This window comes from Capsicum annuum, unplaced genomic scaffold (assembly GCF_002878395.1).
Source record: "Capsicum annuum cultivar UCD-10X-F1 unplaced genomic scaffold, UCD10Xv1.1 ctg70811, whole genome shotgun sequence".
NCBI classification, from domain to species: domain Eukaryota; kingdom Viridiplantae; phylum Streptophyta; class Magnoliopsida; order Solanales; family Solanaceae; genus Capsicum; species Capsicum annuum.
This window is the reverse complement of record NW_025880579.1, coordinates 10,435-17,611: the sequence shown is the minus strand read 5'-3', so window position 1 is coordinate 17,611 and position 7,177 is coordinate 10,435. Positions and strand designations below refer to the sequence as shown.

The 7,177-nt window shown below is 33.3% G+C and overlaps 1 long non-coding RNA gene across 1 annotated transcript in view; it reads left to right on the top strand.

Moving 5' to 3' along the window:
* Positions 1–784: 784 nt before the first annotated feature.
* The window catches only part of LOC107870426, a 9,750-nt gene continuing 3,357 nt past the window's right edge, over positions 785–7,177 (top strand). The window contains exons 1-7 of the long non-coding RNA XR_007051041.1: positions 785–881; positions 1,801–1,883; positions 1,992–2,165; positions 2,565–2,682; positions 3,107–4,716; positions 5,870–5,949; positions 6,030–6,164. This is a non-coding gene — a long non-coding RNA (uncharacterized LOC107870426). The remainder of the gene's footprint in view (positions 882–1,800; positions 1,884–1,991; positions 2,166–2,564; positions 2,683–3,106; positions 4,717–5,869; positions 5,950–6,029; positions 6,165–7,177) is intronic.

Genomic DNA, 7,177 nt, shown 5'->3' with positions numbered 1-7,177 from the left:
ATAAATTTTAATATATTAAGTAATTATTAATTCTGTTGTTGGACTTTTAACTTTATATTTTTAATCAATTAAAAGTTGTAATTATATCACTTACCATCCATTTCATTTTCTTAATCTATTAATTCAACTTCATCTGGACTTTTTAAAATAAAATGTCATCTTTCAATTTCATTTTAAACAATAAAAGTACTTAACTTTGTCAATTACAAAACTTCTAATTCTATTACACTCTAATGCGCGAATAATATTAAAATATTATTTTTAATTATTTCAAATTAAAATATCTCGTTTCTCACTGAAATTTTGGTCTATAATATTAAACTTTTTATTTTGATTTATATAACATACTTTTCGATTTAGCAAGTCACCAAAAGAATGAAATATTTATATATTAAGTAAAAACAACTATAAAATGATAATTTAACCCACAAAGAAATTATTTAGTGCGAGTATAAACGTGTATAACTATTTATATCATAAATTTTGAAAGTCTTCTTAAATATTTTAAATTTATACCTATTTCAAATATTTCATATAATAAACTGAAAAGAAGTGAGTAAAAAATATAGGAAATAATTTATTAAAAATCAAATTTTATACGTATAAAATAATTAATGCAGCCATTTGGGCCATTAAAATTAAAATAATTATTCAAAGCACTTAGACAATAAGACCCAAGCCCAATTATCAATGTTAAAGACCCAAGCCCAATTATTAATGTAAGAAATATCTAGAAATAAAATGGCAAGTCTCTTCTTTCTAACCCTAAAGGCAAAAATGAAAAATGGAAAGTGTACACTGTTCTTCTTTTTCTTCACATCTCCGATCTGTTGTCATTACTCTATATTGTTCTGATTTCATCAGCTATCGTATCTAATCAGGTAATATTTTATCATTTCTGAGTTATGTTGTTGTCTTTCTCTCTTGTTTGATCTTAAGCTTCAAACAATCAAAACTTTAAAATAAACTTCTTTAAACCAAATATAATTCAAGTCACCTTAAACTCTCATCAGATGTTATGTATTTAGGTTCGAATGGAGTTATCTTCAAGTTGTGTTCATTGTTTACGGGTGTTTGAGCTCAGATCTGTTAATGGGAAATATATTCCGATATAATACCTTTTAATTACATGATGAGGATGTGATGATGACAAATGAAGTTCTAGAATTAATCGGGACACAGGGTATTGGAGCTTCCCGAATCTTGGCAGGGAAACCTGGTAAGGCATCTCATTTTGCAAACATGGTCTGCAACCATGGTGGTTTGTTTGTCTCTTTTTGCGAGATTTTCTCTCACGGATCTGAGCTCAAGATCAAAGAATTGGGTGAGAAGAACCTTTGTAAGAAGTTGGCCATATTTCTTTGTGAAAATAGATAAAAATTTATTTTTGTTTTAAAAGTGGAAAATGATATTCAGATGTTGGAGTTGTGTTTGGCCACATAATAAATTGGAGTTTGTTTTAAATTTTTTTGTGTAATTTGCTGACTACCTGACCTATTTTGGTGACATTATTTTTAAGGAGAATACTTCTTCATAATTGAACCTCAAGGGTTGTTTGGTAGTTGATTTGGAAGTGAATCATGCATGCCAAGTATAGGGATTACTTTGGAATATAGATATTTAGGTTATCTAGGTTGGTGGCTATTACATTCTGGGGGGCTTTGAGGCTTTGAATCTATATATATAGACAAATATGGACCTTGATTTACTTACTCCACATTAGTTTTTTTATGCAGAAATGAGTTTTCTTTTTCTGTTGTTTGTGTGCTGGTACTGAATACTAATTTGATTCTTTGTTAGAGGCACATCCTGATGTTATACCTGCTAATGGAATAGCTACAAAAGAAATATAAAAAAATGACCTTGCTTACCTCAAGAAAAAGGTAGCCTATTCCCAGCATTACATTTTTCGTACGATGAATGCAATGTTGTCTTAATTTTTTTTTTTCATTGATGAGATTGTGATGCTTATTTTAGTGAGTATTCTACAGGTTGATGCTAGAGCTGATCTTATTATAACTCAACTCTTCTATGATATTGATATTTTCCTCAAATTTGTCAATGATTGCCGCCAAATTGAAACTAATTGCCCCATTGTTCCGGGTATAATGTCCATTAACAATTATAAGGGCTTCTTGCGCATGACTAGATTTTGCAAGACTAAGGTATCCCCATATTCTGGAGTACAGACTTTTCCATATTGTTTATCTGTATGTTTTCTTGTATACTGACGTATCACTTCACTGCTATTGGTAATGCATGGTAACTCCTAAAATATTGATATATTATATTGCCCGAAGTTCAGTTAAGTACCATAAAGTCAGCGCCTTCTTATCTTCAGCCTTAATGTTATTCTTCTCAATGTTGTGTATGTGTGCTTAAGTCTTCCTCAATCACTAATTATTGTTCCTTTTTCATTAATGCACCTAACCCAGCCACTTTGTATAGTTTCCTTGTATGAACAGAGCATTAGTTGATTCTAATAAATGTCCCCGTATGTGAACAAATTAACACATGAAAACTTCTTAAATTAATGTTTTTCTATATATATCAACTACGTACAGGTACAGGAATCTTATTAAAAGAGTTTTAAGAGCTAGACTTATTTATGGGAGCCCAAATATAAACAAAATTGTGAGCTTTGAGTACATGAATCATCAATTGGTGTGGAATGAATTCTTGGTAATCCTTCTTCCATGGCTTTGTCTTCATTCACTTTATTTTTTCAACACATCAGAGATTATATTTTACTCTTGTAGCTCTTCTTTAGAAATGGTTGTTACCTATTGTATTGTATTGATATTCCAAAAGGATGTCTCAAGTTAGGAACTTTTCAAGTGAGATTCCAGTATTTTTCTAAAAAAAGTATTAGCTCAGAAGGAGAAATGAGGTTAATGGAGAGAAGAGATTTTCTGTTAAGGGTGGTTTCTCCTCTCTATTGTGCCAATAATTTTCTTTTAGCTGGTCTACTCGTTAATAAAATAATTTACCTTGTGAAAAAAATGCACATTAAATGTGATGAAACTGTTTCATGTTTGAATCAATAAGTGAAATTTTACTGATGCATTAATTTTCGAACTGTAAAAAATCCTTCCTTCAAACACAGATATCTTCCTGTGTTCACTTGATAGCAATAACAGCCCAGTGGACATGGAAGCCCCAACAAAACTGACGGGAAGAGGCTACGTCATCCTTACCAGTAAAAAATATTCAAGGTGGAGATCAATTTTGCTGCAAAAATCCCAATGCAGGTAATTACAAATGCTCTGCGTAGTCAAGAGTTAGAGAACTCTCAAGAAGCATTGAGAGTCTTGGATATTATTCTAAGGCAGCATGCTGCAAAGCAGTAAGTAGTTATTCTTTTTCTCTCGAGAGTTCAAGTGTCTCATTTTTCTTGCGTTATTTAGTTAATGTTCTTGTATCATGGGGTGCCTTTTTGTTAGACAATCCTTTTTCCACAATGATCCGATGTACAATAAAGTTAGAACTAAGAACCTCTTATAGGTCGAACCACATGGGATCTGTGTGTACTTTGAAACAAATGGTTTCAGATCATTTATTTTCAGTTGCTTGTTCCTTTTACATTGATGTTTAACTGATATTTGCTCGTTCGGAAAATTGAAAAGTACGTAAAACTTATTAGTTTTTTGGGTGAAGAGGCTGAAATACAGTTTTATTGTCATTGTTATTATGATTTTCCTTCCCAGTCCTTATAGCAGTTTTTGACCATTTGTTTTCTACTTTTATATTCAAAAACAATGGTAATAGCAGCCCCAGTGGACATGAAAGTCCCAACGAAACTGACAGGAAGAGGCTACGTCGTCCTTACCAATCAAAGAAAATTCAAGGTGGAGATTAATTTTTCTGCCAAAATCCCAATACAGGCAATTGCAAATGCTCTGCATGGTCAAGAGTCGGGGAACTCTCAAGTAGCATTGAGAGTCTTGGATATTATTCTAAGGTTGTATGCTGCAAAGCAGTGAGTAGTTGTTCTTTTTCTCTCGAGGATTCAAGTGTCTCTATTTTTCTTGCATCATTTAGTTGATGCTCCTGTATCAGGGGGTGCCTGCTTGTTAGACAATCATTTTTCCCAATGATCCAAAGTACAATAAAGTTAGAACTAAGAACCTCTTATAGGTCGAACCACACGGGATCTGTGTGTACTTGAAACAAATGGTTTCAAACTATTTTTTTCAGTTGCTTGTGACTTTTGCATTGATGTTTAACTGATATTTGCTTGTTCATAAATAAGGAAGTTACGTAAAACTTATTAGTTTTTTGGGTGAAGAGGCTGAAATACAGTTTTATTGTCAGTATTATTATACTTTCCCTTGAACTTGACATATATGTTAATATGTGCATCTTTTTTAATGCATTATCCCCTCTTTAAAACTCTAATATTTCTCATGAAATCTGTGTACTTCCTTTTGAGAAGAGTAATAACTGTCGATGGTCAGTATCAGATTGAAATTTATAGTGTACGACCGATTGCTTATGGTGAAGATGTCATTTGTTGTTGCAATTCTGTTACCGAGGAATCTGTTTAGCTTAAGGAGAGAGCCTTTTACCTTTTTCTTTTTGTGGATATTTTTTGTTAAATGGAGATGTTTCATGCTATAGAGTAAAGAAGAGTATGAAGCTTCTGTCTGTTTATGCGGCATTCAGGTTTTCCGTGGAAGTTACCTGAATCTTACAGGTGAAGGGGCTATCTTGAAGGTACATTATCCATCTTACTTTTGAAGAATTCTCTCGGTGTTGGAAACTCCTTAAGCTCGTTTGTCGTTGAGGTTTTTTGGTGTTGTTGAATTGTCAAATTTTGTGCTTAAAAGAAAATGCTTTAATCATTTGAACGGACACCTATTGAAAATGACAGACTTGGATTATTAGTAAATGGTCTACCCCAAGAGAGCAGAGTTGGGCTCCAACAAGAACAAACTTTTAGCAGTTTGTGGTTCCTCCTATCATTCCTACAAACTTTTAGCAGTTTGTGGTTCCTCCTATCATTCCTTTTCGTAGAGACTACATCTATGGCAATTTAGCGGCAATGTGACTTCCAAAGATGTCACTGATTTAGGAACTTGGAGGTCTGAACCAAATCATTTGCAATAACTTTTTTTATTGCATATTCTTGGTCACGGTTTAAGCTGTCTCTTACAAAAGTTTAAGATAAACTGCATGTAGTCCTACTTTGGTAGTGGGAGCTTTCTGCATTATGCTCCCTTTTTTCTACACCGTACTACCAAAAGAAGATTAAAAAATTATACTTCCTATGATTTTCTTACTTGTGGGTTTCAACGTGAGACTGATTTATATCACTAACAGGAGCCGTAGTTCACCAGCTCCTAAACTGTTCATAAACAGTGCACATTTATTCTAGCAGTAACTTAGTAATAAAATGTACTTACAGTTCACTGTAAGTGAAGGTAGTTAATGTTTCCTAAATTTTAATTTTAGCCAAGGAAAACTACTTTTATCTATATGACACCATTGAGATATATTATTAAGTCATATTTCACCTTGGGAATACTGAGAGTTTATTAAGTTATTCCAGTGCCAAAAAATTATATCAATTAGTTATTGTAGCAAAACATGATCAAAAAATAAAAATATGATAGAGAATCATAAAATTACTTATAATAAAGAAAAAATTTATCAAAACATTTCGTTCATAATAAAAAACAATGCTGAAAATAGAAAAGGTTACATCCCATAGAATGTATCTTATTCAAGTCTCCTAAATAATCTGCGACTCATGTTATTTTTTCTTTTTTAATGACTCTTTTTCTTTTACTGCTAAAGAGTTGTGCAGTGGGATCTTCAACAACGTCTACCACAGACGATTCACTCTCAGATCTGCTTCTCTTTGCAGGGCTATTTGAATCAGAGTTCACTTCATTCTCAGCTACAGAATCCTAAAATTTCAGTCAATTAAAATTTTATCAAAATCAGGTATCTTTATGAATTTTAACAAATGATCAATATATCTGCATATAAAGTAGATGAAATTACCGTTAAATCATTGTCTCTAGGTGGGAGTTGCTCATGATTGAACTCTAGATGCTGTGAAAGAAAAATATATCTGCGAGTTGCCATTGTAGTGTTCTAATGGCTTCTGGAAAATGTTTTGAGTGCAAGGAATGCAAGAACTTTCAACTTTGTGACAAGTATGGTCTCATCTCTTTATATACTTGAAGAGTTGTGAAAGTTTTCTAGTTGTTATTGAGCTTGAATGTGGTGTAAAAACTTTTCACGTTGGTAGATAATGTAGTGTTTTTGTTTCTTCTCCACACACACATAGAATGAATCTAAGTCTTACTTTAACGCCAAGTCTATCCTTGATTTCGTGGAAGGGATATCTATGAACTAGAAGCTAGTCCCAACAACACCAACTGTTTGATTATGACTTTATTAATTTATGCCATCTCATGGGAAACCTGATAGATCATATGAAGAAAAGTACATGAGGATGAGATAAACACCGTTAACAAGAGAGAGAAAATGTTCTCCCTTCTCTCTTTTCCTCCCATGATCTCAGCTACTCGTTTGGTGGTTGTATTTGTCTCTTTTTCAGCATGTTATCTTTTGCATGCTATAAACCGACCAATTGGACTGAGCTGATTGTCCATTTCAGAACTCAAGGAATGCTATCGGATAAATAATTTAGCAGACACATTGAAGGAATTCAATGGATCCTCTCAACGTCTATCTTCCTAGATGAGAAACAAAGACCCCGGTGGGAGAACTTTGTGGACCAATTTTTGGTTGCGGTGGAGAGTCCTTATCTTTCCTCCCTCACCCTCCTTCCCTTTCCCCTTTTGGTGAAAGACAGGGTATAATTAATATATTTATTGATTGAAGTGTGCGAAAATTTTTGATGTTGAGAAGGTAAAGAATATTGAGCAAGTCATTTCCAACATAGCAGTTATAAAAATCAAAGTATATTTGACTTGTCCCATGAAAAGTATATCATTTGAAGAAGCTCAGTTTTTTTCTGCACAGATAGATTCCTACTTCCTAGTCCTCTCATTATGTAAATTATGCATTTTTCAGATATAGCGGACTGAGAGATGACATATTGATCAATAAATACACATGGGGAAATTTTAGAACCCCCATCCCCCCCCCCCCGCCCCAGCCACTACGCGCGACGCGCCACACGCTGCACGCCAACAAGCTC